This window comes from Misgurnus anguillicaudatus, chromosome 23 (assembly GCF_027580225.2).
Source record: "Misgurnus anguillicaudatus chromosome 23, ASM2758022v2, whole genome shotgun sequence".
Lineage (NCBI taxonomy): Eukaryota > Metazoa > Chordata > Actinopteri > Cypriniformes > Cobitidae > Misgurnus > Misgurnus anguillicaudatus.
Window position 1 is genome coordinate 33,706,717 of NC_073359.2, and position 18,043 is coordinate 33,724,759.

General features: G+C 35.8%; 1 protein-coding gene and 1 long non-coding RNA gene across 2 annotated transcripts in view; one reads left to right on the forward strand and one right to left on the reverse strand.

The window, feature by feature from the left end:
* Nucleotides 1–7,497, reverse strand: part of LOC129441457 (uncharacterized) — a 116,031-nt gene extending 108,534 nt beyond the window's left edge. Inside the window, exons 1-2 of the long non-coding RNA XR_012365748.1 lie at nucleotides 7,462–7,497; nucleotides 7,188–7,333 (exon numbers count right to left, since the gene is read on the reverse strand). This is a non-coding gene — a long non-coding RNA (uncharacterized lncRNA). The remainder of the gene's footprint in view (nucleotides 1–7,187; nucleotides 7,334–7,461) is intronic.
* Nucleotides 1–18,043, forward strand: part of LOC141359324 (uncharacterized) — a 564,790-nt gene that overhangs the window by 433,040 nt on the left and 113,707 nt on the right. The gene's annotated exons all lie outside the window — the stretch shown is intronic.

Genomic DNA, 18,043 nt, shown 5'->3' on the forward strand with positions numbered 1-18,043 from the left:
TAATTTCACAACAGACTTTGTTTCTTTGTGCAGCTGTCTGCATCACCTGGATTATAGTGGTTTTCTGCATATATTAAAATATGAACAAAACTATATCAATTAATGAAATACAAAAAGTTGTTTACATGTTCGTGTATTTTTGGGGCGGTTTTCTGGCAGTCACATCTGCATTTTACCATTAAAAAATAAGAGTTTCTAAACAGTTAATAAATCAAAGAAATTCTGTATACAGGTAAGATTTGTAAAATTTACAAAAGTTCGCTGTAATGTATACAACTGTGGTGGTGCTATTTTTACGGTTTTAAGTTGTATTTTTTACAGAAATGTTCTGGCAACCACAGCTGCCAGTTTTTCACCGTAAAAACTACAGATTTTTTTTTACAGTGTATCAGTGAACACCCCTGACCACTCGGTGAGTTTCACGTCTTTGTAAAAACGAAAGTTTAATGCATTTTGGGAAGGATTGTTCCAGTGCACCATTAAACCCATTCTAAAGGTACACTGAAAAAAAAATCCTTTCAATTTACGTAATTTTAATGTGTACATCGGTCCCACATGATCCGATTGTTTAAAACCAAAATAATTTTCCTCAATTAATTTTTATGTGTCAGACCAAAACATTTTAATTATTTTAAGTAGTCTAATAGAAATATGTTGACTCAAAGTGATATTTCTCTTTACTATAACACATTTATTTTGTAATGTATAAGTAATTTTATTATGTAAGGGGACTAGATTTTCATCTGTAATTCCAACATGCTTTTTTAATGCTTATATTATGGGATTATGTAACTCTAAAGCAATTTCATTATGTCTCTGGCACCAGAATAATCACCCATAATTATCCAAATGTTATTTTTTTTAAATACAAAATACATTTGCATTGGCATAAAAAGCAAAGAGTTTTGTACAAATGTTTAGTGATATTGAGGCAAACCACTGCTTTCAGATCGTCAATTCATTTAAATCACTTCACATTAATTCAATAACAGTCAATAACTATTACAACAATCAGCACATGCAGTACATACATAAAGGGGCAATTTCCCAAACAGGTTGTAGATTAATCCATGACTAGCCCCTAGTTATATTAGGATATTTTTACAAAAATAAAGTTTACAAACAAACCTACCTTACAAAAACAACACTGGAGTACATCTTTAGACAAAACAAGGGCACTGATATATGGCATTGCAAAAGTCTGGGACTAGGAAAAGCCCCATCTGTGAAACTGACCCAAATGTTTAAAATAGTTACTATCACAGTAGATTTAGAAGTGCTAAAACACAAACACTGCATTCCAAAGAGACACGCAAAACAGTAAGTACTATTATTTATAAAATGGATTTACAAACTGGAAAATATCACTCCTTCAGAAAGTCAGAGCTACAGCATTTATAAACTGTTAATCAAAGATTCAACAAAAACAAAATACAACAACCATTTCCAAAATCGACTCTGAGCAGCAAACTGTTAATGTATTAATAAGAGAAAACACTTAAAACAGATAAATAAAAAGAACATAAATGAGCAGCACAGTCTTTCTGATCCTTTCACTGAAAGAAACTGTTCGTTAAAGTTACTCTCAATGCAGTTTGGATTTCCTCAAAAATAAAGCGGAGATCAGGTTTAAGGCATACATCAGCTCAAACACGATGTTGCAACACCTTCATGGCTTCCAGGACTATACAAAGATCCTCTTCTTCATCACAAGAAGCATGTTGTTTGAGAGCACAAATCCCAACATTGGTGTCTTCAAATGACCTCACTGATGCTGACTTTAAAACTACAAAACAAACAAATGTAGTTAAAGAAACAGAAAAAAGGTTACTGTTACAATAAAAGTGTCATTGGAAATTAGTACAATGCAAACAAATATAAATGTAAGTATACAGACCCATGTGCATTGCCACAGCATGTTACAATTGGTTACAAATACATGGGTTACAAAGCAAGGCAGTGTGTGTGTGTGTGTGTGTGTGTGTGTGTGTGTGTGTGTGTGTGTGTGTGTGTGTGTGTGTGTGTGTGTGTGTGTGTGTGTGTGTGTGTGTGTGTGTGTGTGTGTGTGTGTGTGTGTGTGTGTGTGTGTGTGTGTGTTCACTAGGGATGCTCCGATCGGTATCGGCCGATAATGGCATTAAATGACTCGATCGGTGCTCGCTAAATCTGCCGATTTCATAAACCGATCTTTCTGTTTACTTTTGTCATCAAAAGGATCCTGAATGTGGCTGCAATTAAAGAAATTTTTTTACGTAGCACGAGCATTTTTACAACCCTTTGCTCATGTGCGGCGTGCAGATTTGTATGTCTCTCTTTGCCTTTACAGAGATATGCGTATTTTCTATGAGGACGTGCTCCGGTCAACAGCGCAAGGCGTCTTCACATCCCCATCAAACAGCGTATACAACACATATCTATCACGGACAATTGCATCCTCATGCCAAAAGTTTCTTATTTGCATGCGTTTTAAAGTTTTGAGCGTTTAAACTTTTATTTTCCTCACAGCTGCTTGTCTGCGTTCAGCCGCCGCCGCCCACACACAGCAGCCTGTCATCAGTGCACGTGAACAGAGCGATCTCTCTCTCACGTCTTAAAGCTGCAGTAACCTATTCATCTCTCAATAAAATCACTCTCTGCTCTTGACTAAAGAACTTTTATACTTCATACGAATGCATGTATATTTCATTAATACAGTAAAGACTGTGAAGTGTTTTATTTTCGATTTTTAGAAGACATAAGCCTTTTTAAAGCCATATTAAATTTCTCTTTGCAGAATAAATATTTGTCGTGCTAATTATATATTTGAGTCACTATAAAAACAATAATATACCTAATTACTGCAAGTAATATAACAAAGGCAACATCCGTGGTATTATTTTATCTAGAAAAAATGTAAGTTACAGTTAGTGATGCACCGATGTGAAAATTTTGGCCGATGCCGATAACCGATATGACCCTTGTCTGTTATGGCCGATACCGATATTTGCCGATGCCGATATCTCTGTATAAAAAAACACATTTTAATGATAATCAAATAAAGAGCTATTTTCCAAAACATTTTTTTTTACTTTTGTAATTTATTCCCAGAAATGACTGATTGGGCACCTTTACCCATGTGCAAAATGTCATCAATTAGCTGATTGACAATACTAATTGACAATAGTATCAAAAGCATATAAATCAGCACAATGCTGCAGCTCTCTCTCTCTCTCTCTCTCTTCCTCCCTCGTTCGCTCGGGCGCGCGTACACACACCAGGCGCGTGCATCAGCTGCATGAAGGCAAGAATGCGATTGCATCCTGGTAAATTTTGGAAGTTTACACGACTAAGCTGCAGCGGGCAGGCATAAGATTTATAAAAAAACACTTTTGAGAAGAAAAGCACAGCAACTCAAAAAGACTTTGTGTTTCACAATTACTCTAAGACAGTGGTGTCCAGACTTTTAGCCGACAAGTTCTACATGCTAAAAACACTTTAAATGCGTGGACTATACTGCATATATCTCTACATTGGATTTAGGGCTGTCCACCATCAGAGCATGTGAGTGAAGCAGAGCGACCGTGTGACTCTCCGCTAAATATTCCGCTCTACTGTTCAAGCGCTCACCGCCCAAGCAAGCGCTCCGTTAACTTTTCGCTCACGCTCGCAAATAAACCAATTCCCGCTCAGATCCCGCTCCGATATTTTTTTTTTTTAGTAAGCCTAATTGTTTTCTTGTATAATTGCATTTAATTAAAGTATTAGCTGATAAATCGCAGTTATGTACAGTTGTGTGTTGGCTATTATAGTTTAACTGATACGGAGCTCCGGATATAATTAAAATTAACAAATTGTTTCCACGACATTCACATGTTTTACTAATTTTAAAGGGGACATATTATGAGATTTTTTTAAGATGTAAACTAAGTCTTAAACTAGGTCTGAGCAAAAGTGTGCCGTTTTGGGTGTGTCCTTTAAAATGCAAATGAGCGGATGAAGTGCAACCACTGATCACAATGATGGTGGTTTGTTGCAATTGAAACTCAATTGTGCTGTGAAATATTTTATCTCTCTCTTTCTCTCCATACTAAATGGTTGTGCTGTGGTTGGATAGTGCAGATAAAGGGGGCGGTATTACCTTATTCTGACATCACAATAAGGGCCAAATTACAATGACCTATTTTTTCACATGCTTGCAGAAAATGGTTTACCAAAACTAAGTTATTGGGTTGATCTTTTTAACATTTTCTAGGTTGATAGAAGCACTGGGGACACAATTATAGCACTTAAACATGGAAAAAGTCAGATTTTCATAATATGTCCCCTTTAAGTAATAATAAATGTAATAAGTAATTACGAAATATTATAATAATTCGTTCCCCTTATGAGAAAGATTAACAAACTATTCTGTTATATAAATATATTATTTGAAAAAACTAAAATAAATTGAAGAACAATTTCTTAACAAGAAGGTTTTTTAAGTGCAAATTTACAGTGCATCAGTAAATACAGAACACAGCTCTGTCTTAAAGAAATTAAAATTAAACAGTATTTATGAACCTGTAAATGTACAAAACGAATGCAATACAGAAGGCCATGAGTATTTATTTATGGCATTTTCAATAGTATATTGGTAGATAAATTAACGTGTATCTATATAGTATGAAAACGAATAAATCATTATTTTGGCTAAATTCATCTGGATATATAATTTTAGTGATTTGTCATCATTTCAGAAGCTTAAATGCTATCTAAAACAACTTACATTTTATACCGAGTGTTACTTGGTCAAAAATATTTAGAAATATAGCCGCGAGAGCAAATTATAGCACAAAAATGTTTAGCTCACACGGACCGAATGAAAAGCCGTTAATTAAGCGAACTCTCTGTAAAATAGAGGACGTGCTGAATCGGTCGAGTTGGCAGATTATCATCAATGTTTATAATGTTCCACGCATGCTGTTGATGAAAAAAAATTATATCTAAATGTCCAGGGAAAAGTCCAGTGTTAAGTCAGTTAATATTAAATGTGTTTTTGGCTGAAGCTTCCTCATCCACGGAGCGGAGAAGGTTCTTATTTTAAGTGGTTTTAATGCTGGTAAGCAATCAGTTAGCCTATATTATGGCGCTTTGTATTTGTGTTGATCAGTTAGATTAAAGTAGCCTAATTTAATCTTTAAAACTGCATCTAGATGCAGACGACACTACAGTTATTCTGTCATCTTAGTTTCATTTCTTTCATTTCTATGTGAGACTGGCGACTTCATTAAAACAATATTTGAACTCCATAACTTATTGCTAGCCATTTTTACAGATTCTCGAACTAGCAAATTACCAAAGGGCATTCTGGGATGAGCGATCGGTGCTGAGCGTATTGAGCGAGCAGAGCGGAAATTTCGGAAATGCGCTCTGCGCTCTGATGGAAATATTACCGCACCGCTCACATGCTCTGGCGGGCAGGCATAAGATTTATAAAAACACATTTGAGAAGAAAGGCACAGCAACTCAAGACTTACGTGTGTCAGAATTACTCTTGGAGGCATTGAGCAGCATAAGGATACACAGTTAAATTATGTGCAATCTACCGGCATTGCCTTTGCGATCGCGATCGACGTATTGGACACCCCTGTCACACAGCAAATCGAGGATCTTCTTCAGACACTTTGAAGAACGACCAGGCAAATGACAGAACCTGCTTCAGCACATGTGTAACTTATGCGCTTGAGCAAAAACAAACATACTCGCCCCCACACTCACGTCTCCTACACACACGTCAAATACACAGGAATGATTATCGGCCTGTTCACATCGGCCCTATTTTGACATCGGACCGATGCCGATGTGTAAAAAAATGACCATATCGGCCGATATTATATCGGCGGGCGATATATCGTGCACCACTAGTTACAGTCATCAAAGAGCTTGCATATCAGCTTTAAAAAAATCAGAATCGGTATCGGCCGATCACGAAGATTACAAATCGGTGATTGTATCGGCTGCAAAAATCCTGATCGGAGCATCCCTAGTGTTCACTACACTGGAATGAGTTAAATAAAGAGGCCACGTTTCGAGTGTGTGCTACCACACCTGACAATCACATCAAAAGGGAATTCTCTCATTTTCTCACTCTCATGTTGTTACAGACCTGTATAAATGTCTTTGTTCTGATAAACATGAAGGAAGATATTTATTTTGAGAAATGTTTGCAACCAAACTGTTCATGAGCCCCATTCACTTCAATAGTATTATTTTTCCCCACTATGGAAGTGAATGGGGCTTATGATTGGTTTGGTTACAAACATTCCTCAAAATATCTTCCTTAGTGTTCATCAGAACAAAGACATTTATACAGGTTTGTTACAACATGATAGGGAGTAAGTGATGAGAATTTTTATTTTTGGGTGAACTACCCCTTTAAATCTTCCCAGGTGTTTTAAAGGGGTCATATGATGAAAATGTTGGCGTTGCCACTTTGTAGGTGTGAGCAAAAACAGGTCATTGAAATTTGGCTTTCATTATGATGTCATAAGGATATCTTATTAGAATAATACCGCCTCCTTAATCTGAACTCTGAAAGAGAGAGAAAAGAAGGACTTGACAGCACAATTGAGTTTGAATTACAACAAACCACCATCATTGTGATCAGTGTTTGCACTTTATCCGCTCATTTGCATTTTAAAAAACACACCCAAAACGACACATTTTTGGACTTGACAGCACAATAGAGTTTCAATTACAATAAACCACCATCAGTGTGATCAGTGTTTGCACTTCATCCGCTCATTTGCATTTTAAAAAACACACCCAAAACGACACATTTTTGGACTTGACAGCACAATAGAGTTTCAATTACAATAAACCACCATCATTGTGATCAGTGTTTGCACTTTATCCGTTCATTTGCATTTTAAAAAACACACCCAAAACGACACATTTTTGGACTTGACAGCACAATAGAGTTTCAATTACAATAAACCACCATCAGTGTGATCAGTGTTTGCACTTCATCCGCTCATTTGCATTTTAAAAAACACACCCAAAACGACACATTTTTGCTCAAACCTACAAAGTGGCAATGCTAACATTTTCATCATATGACCCCTTTAATGACCCGTGTGCCAAAAGATGTTGTAACTAAAACATACTAAACGTTCTGTACTTCCAACAATGTTTACACATTTTTATGTCTATGAATCTATATTACTTACTTCTGTCATTTGATCATTAATTGTTTGAAGTCTTTTTGCTAGCTGTCATCCTTTCTGATAGAAGAGTTTCGTCAGGTTTTTGGATTGGAGGTCCAGGTGACACAGGAACATAAGACAGTAGTGATTCTTTTAAATTCAGCATTTATCTGAAAACAAATTAACCAACCATTGTATATTTGAGTACTGCGAGTAAAAGAATAATACTTGTATATTAGTTACAAAAAAATAAGATATAGCTCCTAACAGCAGTACAAAAGTGAAAGAAATGACTTACCAATGCTGTGTAGCGCATGAAAGGATGATGGACCTACCCAGCTAGAAATAAAAAGTTCTAAGAACGTTCCCTGAAAGTTCCCGAATGTTCCCAAAAACATTCTGCCAACGTTAAAAGCGGACAGTTTTTTTGGGTTCTGGGAACGTGTCTGTTGTCTGGGCGTTGGAGGAATGTTGCATTTTGCCATTTTTGGGCGTTGTGACAATGTCATGTTTTGATGCTCGCGCAATGTTTGAAACAACGGCTGTTTGTTGTATTGACTTGTTGAGTTGTTGTGTGGATGATGGAGAAACATTGCATTTTATTATTTTGTAAAACATTGTTTCTGAATGGTCAGCAAATACACTGCTGTAGAAAACTCAATTCACTTATTAGGTTTTAGGGATGCACCGAATCCAGATTTTTTAGGTTCGGCCGAATCCCGAATCCACCGTTTAAGATTCGGCCGAATCCGAAACCGAATACCGAATCCTACAGTAAAGCACATTAATGAAGTAAACAACGTCCACAGCAGTGTATTTTTCATTTTATTCACATTATGCCAGGATGACAAGTTGGAAGACTATTTTGACAATTACCATAAGCCTATGCATAATAAAAGCGATGAGTTGCGACACGCTCGTTTTTCCAATAAGCAAGCAGCTCCGCGCTGAAAACTATATTTAACTTTGAGTTAGAAGCTCCGCTCATCAATGTCACAGTCTTCACACGGCCGTCCAATTACAGTGGAGGAGGGGTGGGACATTACCACAGCAACCAACCGGCTCACAGCTGAAGCATCACTGCGACCCAGCGCTCGGCTGAAAAACAGCTGGCATTTGGCGTCCTCAAGGCGTTTTCAGCCGTGTTTAAAAGTTTTGGTGTGTCCAGACCCTAAGGCTTACCGAAAGAAAAAGCTCATCTCCACGTCAGGACCCGATGTGTGTAATCAACGGCCGCGTGACGTCGACCAGCGTAGCGCAAGCCTAGGGTTCGGTTCGGTGGAAAAAAAATCTAGGATTCGGCCGAACCCGAACCCCGTCAAAAAGCCCAGTATTCGGCCGAATCCGAAACCGAATCCTGGATTCGGTGCATCCCTATTAGGTTTAGATGTTGATGTTTGTTTCATTTTAAGTCACCCTTATTGTGATTAGTGTTTGTTTTAGTTGGTCTCTTGACACTTGACTTTTTGCTTTCTGGTTTTTTCCTGGTTGTGTTGACTTTGTGTTGATGAGCCACATTTGTTGTGAAAGTTGATGGTGTGTTTCTGTGGTTGTTGGTGCATAATGGTAAAGATCATCACCTAATTCATTTACTAATCAAAAGTTTCTTTTCTGTCAAAAATGTAAATGAGATCCAACACTTTCCCAGCAGTTTGTCATTAAGGAGTTTTAGAAACTTTGGACAGAATATCCGCTGTATGGTTGGGATGCACAAACATCTAGAATCAGACTATGAATCTCAATCATGGTGACAATTAAATGAAAAACTTCATGCTGCAATGCATGCTGGGTATTAACAAATTACAAATCTCATTCAGGACTCCCAGCATGCACTGCAGCATGGATAAATAAAGATTTTTTTTAACAATTTTATTTGTCACCATGGTTGAGATTCATAGTCTGATTCTTGATGTTTGGGCATCCCAACTATACAGTGGATATTTTTTGTCCAAAGCTTCCAAAACTCCTCAATGACAAACTGCTCTGAAAGAGCTGAATCCAATACACATCACTGGCAGAAAACAAACCCCCGATCAGCAAATGAATTAGGTGATGATCTTCACCACTATGTACCAACTAGTGATGGGTCGTTCGCGAACGAGCGGCTCTAAGAGCTGATTCTTTGTAGCGAACGAGCAGAGCCGAATCTTCAGACGCATGCAGGGGAGACGGCTCTTCTAAGGGAGCCGAGCCAGAAGAGCCGAATCTATGAAAAGAGCCGGACTGCCATCACTAAAATGTAGAGCCAGCGCTTGAGCCGAAAGAGCCGAATCAATGGAAAGAGCCGGACTGCCCATCACTAGTACCAACAACAGAAATACACTATTAACTTTTCATAAAAAATGTGGTGCATTAACACAAAGTTAACACAACCAGGAAAAACCAGCAAGCAAAAAGCCAAGTGTCAAGAGTCCAACCAAAACAAACACGAATCACAACAAGGGTTACTTAAAATGAAACAAAACATCAACATCTAAACCTAGTAAGTGAATTGAGTTTTCTACAGCAATATATTTACTGAACATTCAGAAATAATGTTTTCTAAAATAATAAAATGCAATTTTTCTCTATCATTAACATAACAATTAAACAAGTCAATATAATAAACAGTTGTTGTTTTAAACATTGTGTGAACATTAAAACATGACATTGTCATAACGTTTAAAAATGGTAAAATGTAACATTACTCTAACGTTCAGACAACAGAAACGTTCCTAGAACTTGTGCAAAACGTAGATAGGAGTTTTCCTTACTCAAACATGTTCTGAGGGCAGAAAGAATGTGATTGGTTCACAAAAACGACCAATCAAAATGCTCGTTACTGGTTTAAAGGGGTCATATGATGAAAATGTTAGCATTGCCACTTTGTAGGTGTGAGCAAAAATAGGTCATTGAAATTTGGCTTTCATTATGATGTCATAAGGATATCTTATTAGAATAATACCGCCTCCTTAATCTGAACTCTCCAACCACAGCACTGCCGTTTAGTGCAGAGAGAGAGAAAGAGAGAGAAAAGAAGGACTTGACAGCACAATTGAGTTTGAATTACAACAAACCACCATCATTGTGATCAGTGTTTGCACTTTATCCGCTCATTTGCATTTTAAAAAACACACCCAAAACGACACATTTTTGCTCGAGCCTACAAAGTGGCAGTGCTGGCATTTTCATCATATGACCCCTTTAAGCCCTCAGCGGAGCCTCCAAGGCAGCTTCTGCAGTGAAGCAGTTCGAGCTCACCGTTGATCAGATGAGTAGCGCAGATATGGTAAGATAGGAATGAGACTGTTTTTGAATTCAGCTCGAAACGTTTCGAGTATTTAAGTGACGCGTTTTCACGTGTCCGTGGCACGACTTTCTTTTTCGTGCCAGTTTCACGGATTGGTTACTCAATTTTTTTTCCTTTATTCAAACCATTATCGATTGGGATTGGGGTTAGATTTGTGTTTTTCATCACATTCATAAACTATTCTCAATAATTTTTTTTTCAGTTAATATACCAGACGTCACGCGAGACATTTAAAAAAGCTTTTTCTAATAGAATCAAGTGTTGCTCCTGGCGTAGCGAAGTCACGAATAACTGACGCGGGTCTGATAATCTGATTAAGCAGACAGATTGTTTCATACACAATGTCATTATTAATTTAGTCAATTGATATCATCTGGTAAATTACTTACATGGATAACGTTACTCTGGACAGAATAACTTTTGGTTAGCGTTTTATTTGTCCTGTACGTTTCCATAGAACAGCTGAGTAAAAAGTCAACTCAAAGCTGACAGTTTTCAACTCGGATAAAACTACCAAACGTGAAATAACGTTAAACAGCTGACATTTTTAAAACGCTGTGTTTTTCTTTATGAGCTTGACTGTTAACTTACTCCACCAATCTCCTCCAAACTAATATTTACTACAAGTCATTGCAATGGCTACATATTGTAAACAAAAATAGTCTATCTAGTGAAGATATATCACGTATGAAGCGAACATAAATAAATAATAGAACTTACTTTAATAACCTGGGGCCTATACCATGAAGCCGATTTAGTTGGTTAGCCAGGTTTGTTTAGGATTAGTTTGTGCAAATCCTGGGTTTTCTGTACCATGAAAATAACTTGTACCAACAAGGCCTGCACATTGGCTTGGTTTTGTTAACTTGAAACTGATCCTGTAACCCTGAGTTTGTTTAACCATTTTCATGGTACAGGCCCGTGGTGTCCGTCTGAGAGAGTTCTTCTGACTGACTGACTGCTACTGACCGTGTGTCTCAATTCGTTCCTGTTGTGGTTTTCCTTTTCCTCAAATGAAACAATCTTCAGTCTTAGGTTCTGATTTCAAGAGATAGACTTTTATTTTCCGGACAAAATAATAAGCCGAGCCTGCCTGATGAACTCTCCCAGAACCAGCCTGGCCGGCCTGGGAGAAATCTTCAAACCAGTCTGAAGTCCGTGAGCCCGGGCTTGGTAAATATATATGGTCTTTGTTCCCTCCCCTCATAGTTAAAACAATATGTTTCTGTTCAGGCAAGACCCACATGACATTCCTCAGACCAGTGTCTTGGTCCCATGACCTATTTGACCCTTGGCTATTTGCTAATACTAAAACCCTTTGTGCCTGCCTGTCCAGATGGCTCTTTAAACTACCTTGAAACCTGAATACACCCAGCTGGTCCAGATGGTTCTTTAGACTACTGCATAGTTGGATTATATTAGTAAACTCATGATGCACCACACAGATGGCTTTTAAACTGTAAACAAATTGCATTTGATTATAATGGTAAACTCATATTCATCATATTAATGTAGATTGGGATTAAAATAAAACTTCTTCATAATCCCCGCTCTGAGGCTTAATTTAGCCTCAACTTTCCTGTTTATTTTAATCCGGAGTGCAGTTTCATAATTCAGCGTTTCAATTATTAATATCTTGTGGCTAAAGAAAGCCACTATCCCTTACCAATTACTAAATTATGCCACTGCACTTCGAACTATGGACAATAAGACAAACATCTTTCCATTCTCATTTTGACTTGAATGTAAAAGTAAAAGTACTTAAGCCCTAAACAGTTTGTGCGCAATTGGTTCTACGCTTACAGTTATCATTTTAGCTATGTAGAGTATATGATAAAGCATCGTAAATGTAAAGTCAACGTTAATGAATCCAAGTAAAAAATAATAAAAACAACAGTAAAGTATGCATAATAAACACAAAAGAAATATTAAAGATTCAATATTCAAATTCAAAACGAGTAAATATAACTAATTGATACTGAATTGAATCATAAAAACTCAAAAATTAATTATAATAAACAAGTGTAAATGTAAGTTAATTCAAATAAACAAAGTAAAGAGCAATAACCAATAATAAAACTAGGTAAAGATGGCATAATACACACATAAATGTAATTAATTCAAATAAAACTAGTAAATGGAAATAACCAATAATACAACTAAGTAAATCATGCATAATAATTCTTGATAACAATTTAAATGAATTTTTCCCATCCTCATCAGAGGTGCTTGAATTCTCGTTTACTAGTTGTAAATTCATTACTGTCTTGTAACGTAAGTCCTGATAATATTCTTGTTAATTTCAAGTAAATTTTCCATCATCCTAATATTTTAACTTCCATTTGGTTCTCTACCTACGCCTCATTTACCCACTAACCTTTAATTAAAATTGATTCAGTATATGTTATCATGTATTTCTAATGGCTGCATCTAGTTGTTATCCTAAGATAAATTAATGCCTTATTTGTAAACTTAATAATCTACTTTTTGATTGTAGTACTGTACATAATTTATTTATTCTGTATTCTTATTCTGACAAAACTTTATTAAATTCCTTATTTAGCTTAATCCCATGCCTGAATCTAATTTGGTATCCATTTGGTTGATCAACAGAATCTACATATAATTGATGATTAATTGTTGTGTTCATCCTTTTATAAGGATTCTAAATACCCTTCTTTTGTAGTGATTTCTTGTCTCCATCATATTTAAGTACTTTTTCTCTCCCTCCTAATGATAATGAGGTCAAGCATTTTCTTTTTCTACCAATCCAAAATAATTCTCCAATCGATATTATTTGAAGAGTTTGGTTCCAAAACGCAATAAACGCCATTTTTTAAAAAAATGAGTTACTGCCAAAATCAGTATTATATCAGGTCAGTAGTTAAAAGTAAATTCTTAATTTTACGCAAAATCCAATACCCGCCGTGTTATTCTGTCATCTTTTCTCCCTTTTTTCCCAAAATGCGACAAACGCCACACCCACTTTTTTACAGAACGCAATAACTCCATTTCTGATATTACAGCCCACCGTTCACGCAATGTAAACAAACAATGGCGGACGCGCGTAGTACACGGAGTCCTGGTTTTCCTCATCTACTTTGTACTTCGTGATCAACAAACAAAACAAAATAATACTTTAATTGCATCGATAAACCTGTGATGGTTTTCTGTGATGGGAAAGAAACGTAAGCCATCAGCATCTAACAATTTCCCTGAGAGGCACTCGGGAGACGGGTGCTTGTTCTCCCGACAGCATCAAGCTTCTCATGCTAACACATTGACCCCAGAGGATCTTATGAAAAACTTTACATTATTTTACTCAAAGTCAACGAAAATCGAGCAGGACCAAAAACATTTTACAGTCGATCGCTGTGAAAGACGTTAAGCGAAGACGTCAAGTAACCGCAATGACAGTGATCTTAATATGACAAAGTAAGTGTTTTGATTTATAACATTAATGTTTATATTTTTAATTAGTGTGTACAACTAGTCAACTAAATGAATATAACATGGCAAAGATGAATGCACATTTATATAGGCTATTGATTCAATAGATTTATAGCATTTTGAATAAAAACTTGTCATGGATTTATTGCATTTTGTGGAAAAAATAATCCGTTTTTATAATAAATCTTTGAAAATCAACTTATGGATTTGAATTTTTTATGTTTTTATAACCTAAAGATGCTGTGTGAAAGTTTGTAACAGAAAATAGTTGTTTTCATCTTGTCACTTTCTTGGTATAGAAAACACGTTTTTACCAAAATTTGTCAAAATGGATTTATTGCGTTTTGGAACCAAACTCTTCATTTGATCTTCCAATACCTTCATTGTATATGTTGCTCTGATTTGATTTTTCTAGCTGGGGTGATAATTGGTTCATGCTCCATGCTTATTGGTTACAATGAACCTCATTATCTTGAAACTTTCATGATTTTCAGTAAACATGGAAGATTCTTTGTCTGTTTCCATACAACTATTACGAATAATGCAACAGTTACTTATCATTTTGGGCAGTTGTATTGATTGATAGTTAGATCATTGTAAGAAAATGAATAGACACTTATTTGAAATGTGATGTGTGAATAGCCTTTTGAAACAGTAGTACTTTGATGTTAAGTTGTGTCATATTGAACATGTGATTTTGGTTGAATGAACAAATGATCCAAGTTTTATGTGTATTGTATCCAAGCAATTGAGAAAAGAGTTAAGAGTTTTGAAAAATGTGCATTTTGATCTTTGGTTGTGAGTTTTGTGTCTAGAGTTGTGAAAAATGACATCAATGTTCTGAAAATAGTAGCAAAGTGATTGTAAAAAACTGTAAATGAAAGTTGGTTTCTTATCATCATAAACCTTTAAAAGGTTTTATCACTTGAGCTCAACAGCACACAGGTTAATTTCTTATATTAACAGAATGGATGATGAACGTAGTAAAACAGATTTGTTACTGTAGATGTTGATGATGACTCACTCATGATGTTGAACATCTATCACCTCATCAAACATTCAACAGAGGATCCCCAGCCGTCGGTTCATTTTTATTGGTTCTTCCCAGCTAACAGAAAAAAGTTCTAAGAACGTTCCCTGAAAGTTCTTTACGTTCCCAAAAACGTTCTGCCAACGTTAAAAGTGTCCAGTTTTCTTGACGTTCTAAGAACGTTTTTGTGTTGTCTCAACGTTAGAGGAATGTTACATTTTACCATTTTTAAACGTTATGACAATGTCATGTTTTAATGTTCACACAATGTTTAAAACAACAACTGTTTATTATATTGACTTGTTTAATTGTTATGTAAATGATAGAGAAACATTGCATTTTATTATATTTATTTTTTATATTAATATTATTTTATTATATTTATTATATATTTTATATTTATTATATATTATATATCTATTATATGTAAGTTTAGATGTTGATGTTTTGTTTCATTTTAAGTCACCATTATTGTGATTAGTGTTCGTTTTAGTTGGGCTCTTGAGCCTTGTCTTTTGCTTGCTAGTTTTTCCCTGGTTGTGTTAACTTTTTGTTAATACACCACATTTGTTATAAACATGTTAAGTTAGTAGTGTAATTCTGTGGTGTGGTGGTTGGTACATAATGGTAAAAAATCATCCCTAATGAATTTACTAATCAAAAGTTTATTTTCTGTCAATAATGTAAATGAGATCCAGCACTTTCACAGCAGTTTGTCATTAAAGAGTTTTAGAAACTTTGGACAAAAAATATCCACTATTTAATTGGGATGCACAAACATCAAGAATCAGACTATCAATCTCAACCATGGTGACAATTAAATGAAAAACTTCATGCTGCAATGCATGCTGGGTATTAACAAATTATGAAACTCATTCAGGACTCCCAGCATGCACTGCAGCATGGATAAATAAGGATTTTTTTTCCAATTTTCTTTGTCACCAGGGTTGAGATTCATAGTCTGATTCTTGATGTTTGTGCATCCCAATTATACAGCAGATATTTTTTTGTCCAAAGTTTCTTAAACTCCTTATGATAAACTGCTCTAAAAGTGCTGGATCTCATTTACATTATTGACAGAAAATAAACTTAAAAGTAAATTAATTAGGGATGATTTTTTTCCATTATGTACCAACCACCACACCACGGAATTACACTACTAACTTAACATGTTCATAACAAATGTGGTGTATTAACAAAAAGTTAACACAACCAGGGAAAAAACTAGCAAGCAAAAGACAAGGCTCAAGAGCCCAACTAAAACAAACACTAATCACAATAATGGTGACTTAAAATGAAACAAAACATCAACATCTAAACTTATATATAATAGATATATAATATATAATAAATATATAATATATAATAAATATAATAAAACTAGAAAATGCATTTCGGGACGAACTGCAAAAGTGTGCTTGCTCTGGTGCCGCCGATTTAGTTTGTGCATCCTCACATTGGAGTCCCAAGTTCATGTACAAAGTTTGGTTTCAATACGTGAAAGCGTTCCTGAGATAAACTACTTCCTGTTTTGGCGGCGTCGACGCACATTTAGTTTTTGCGGTTAACTTATTTACTCACTTAAGTACACATAACCAAAAGTTTATAATATGGAATATAACATTGTTTTATGCAGTTTTTTGTCAATGCTAATTATTTCACGACCTCTATTTAAACTATAACCGCCATTTTAATAGCTGGCAAACATTAGGCTAGCTTCTAATAAGAGAAATTATACTTTTAGATTTCGTCAGGGCAGTAAAATCAGGTGTATGTTTGTCAGCGCGATACACATGCAGTGATGCAGGTGCTGGGCTGTGAGCGATGGGCGATTAACTTACTATCTGTCTGATTATTTAGGCTTCAACGTGGCAAACTCAGCCTAGATTCATGAAGATTTTAACAGAGGTGGAAAGAGTAGCCAAAAACTTTACTTAAGTTAAAGTAAAAGTAACTAAATAAATAATTACTCAAGTAGAAGTAAAAAGTATGCAATGAAAATAATACTCAAGTAGCGAGTTACTAGTTACTCATGAAAAAATAAATCTAGATATATGCACACACACGCACACACACACACACACACACACACACGCACACACACACACACACACACACACACACAAACACACACACGCACACACACAGTGCCCTCCATAAGTATCAGAACAATAAAGACAAGATTTTTCTGTTTGATGTGGAGACCAGAAATTGGTAAGATAAATATCAGTATACCAGAAGTTTAGAATGTCACATTTTATTAACCTTTGTTTATGTTTCAACACATACATGCTTTAACAACAAAGAACAACAGCATTAAATGCTGACTTATGTGTATTGTACACAAATGCACATAAGTGAATCAAACTGATCCTACATATTTTATGCTTTTCATGTGTAAACAATCAGGACACAGCTCAGTGCCCATTAAAAAAAATAATGCGACAGATTCTGTACTTTTGTCTCATGTTCATCTTTTAATGTTTAGACATTTCTTGACTCCACAGCAAACAGAAGAATACTTATGAAGGGCATTTCTACAGTATGTGTAAAACTGCAACATACACCAACAGTATACAGAAAAATGTAGCTTGTAGCTGAAATATCAGACAAGTAAACTGACAACAGTTTTGTATATGTATAAAGTTGGAATCTCCTAAGATGGTCTGAGGACATTGACAGTTTACACTTAGACAAAACTCATGTTTTCTTACGTTGTCATGTCACGTGTGTTTTGTGAGAATCACTTACATCATACAGTACATTAAACAGCGAATCAGACGTCAATCATCGATGGATTTTCTTCAATCTGTGCTACAGTGTTTCTGGAGGTTGCACGCGTTTAACTGTGTCTGACGAAGAACAGGTCGGCGGTCGCGCGTATGTAATGGCGGGTACATGTGTGAAGTTTTGCTTTTAGTTAAAAGATTGGTAAATACATTTCCACGTCACCCAACACTGGTTATATTCTGCGTGTTTCTACATAGGTTACGAGTAAAACAGCTTCGGACGATTCCGTGTTTGAAGCGATCTGAACAATTCATTCAAACTTATTCGCGAACCACTTTAAAACATTTGGCCCATTCGCTTTGTAAAGAGTCTACCCAAAAG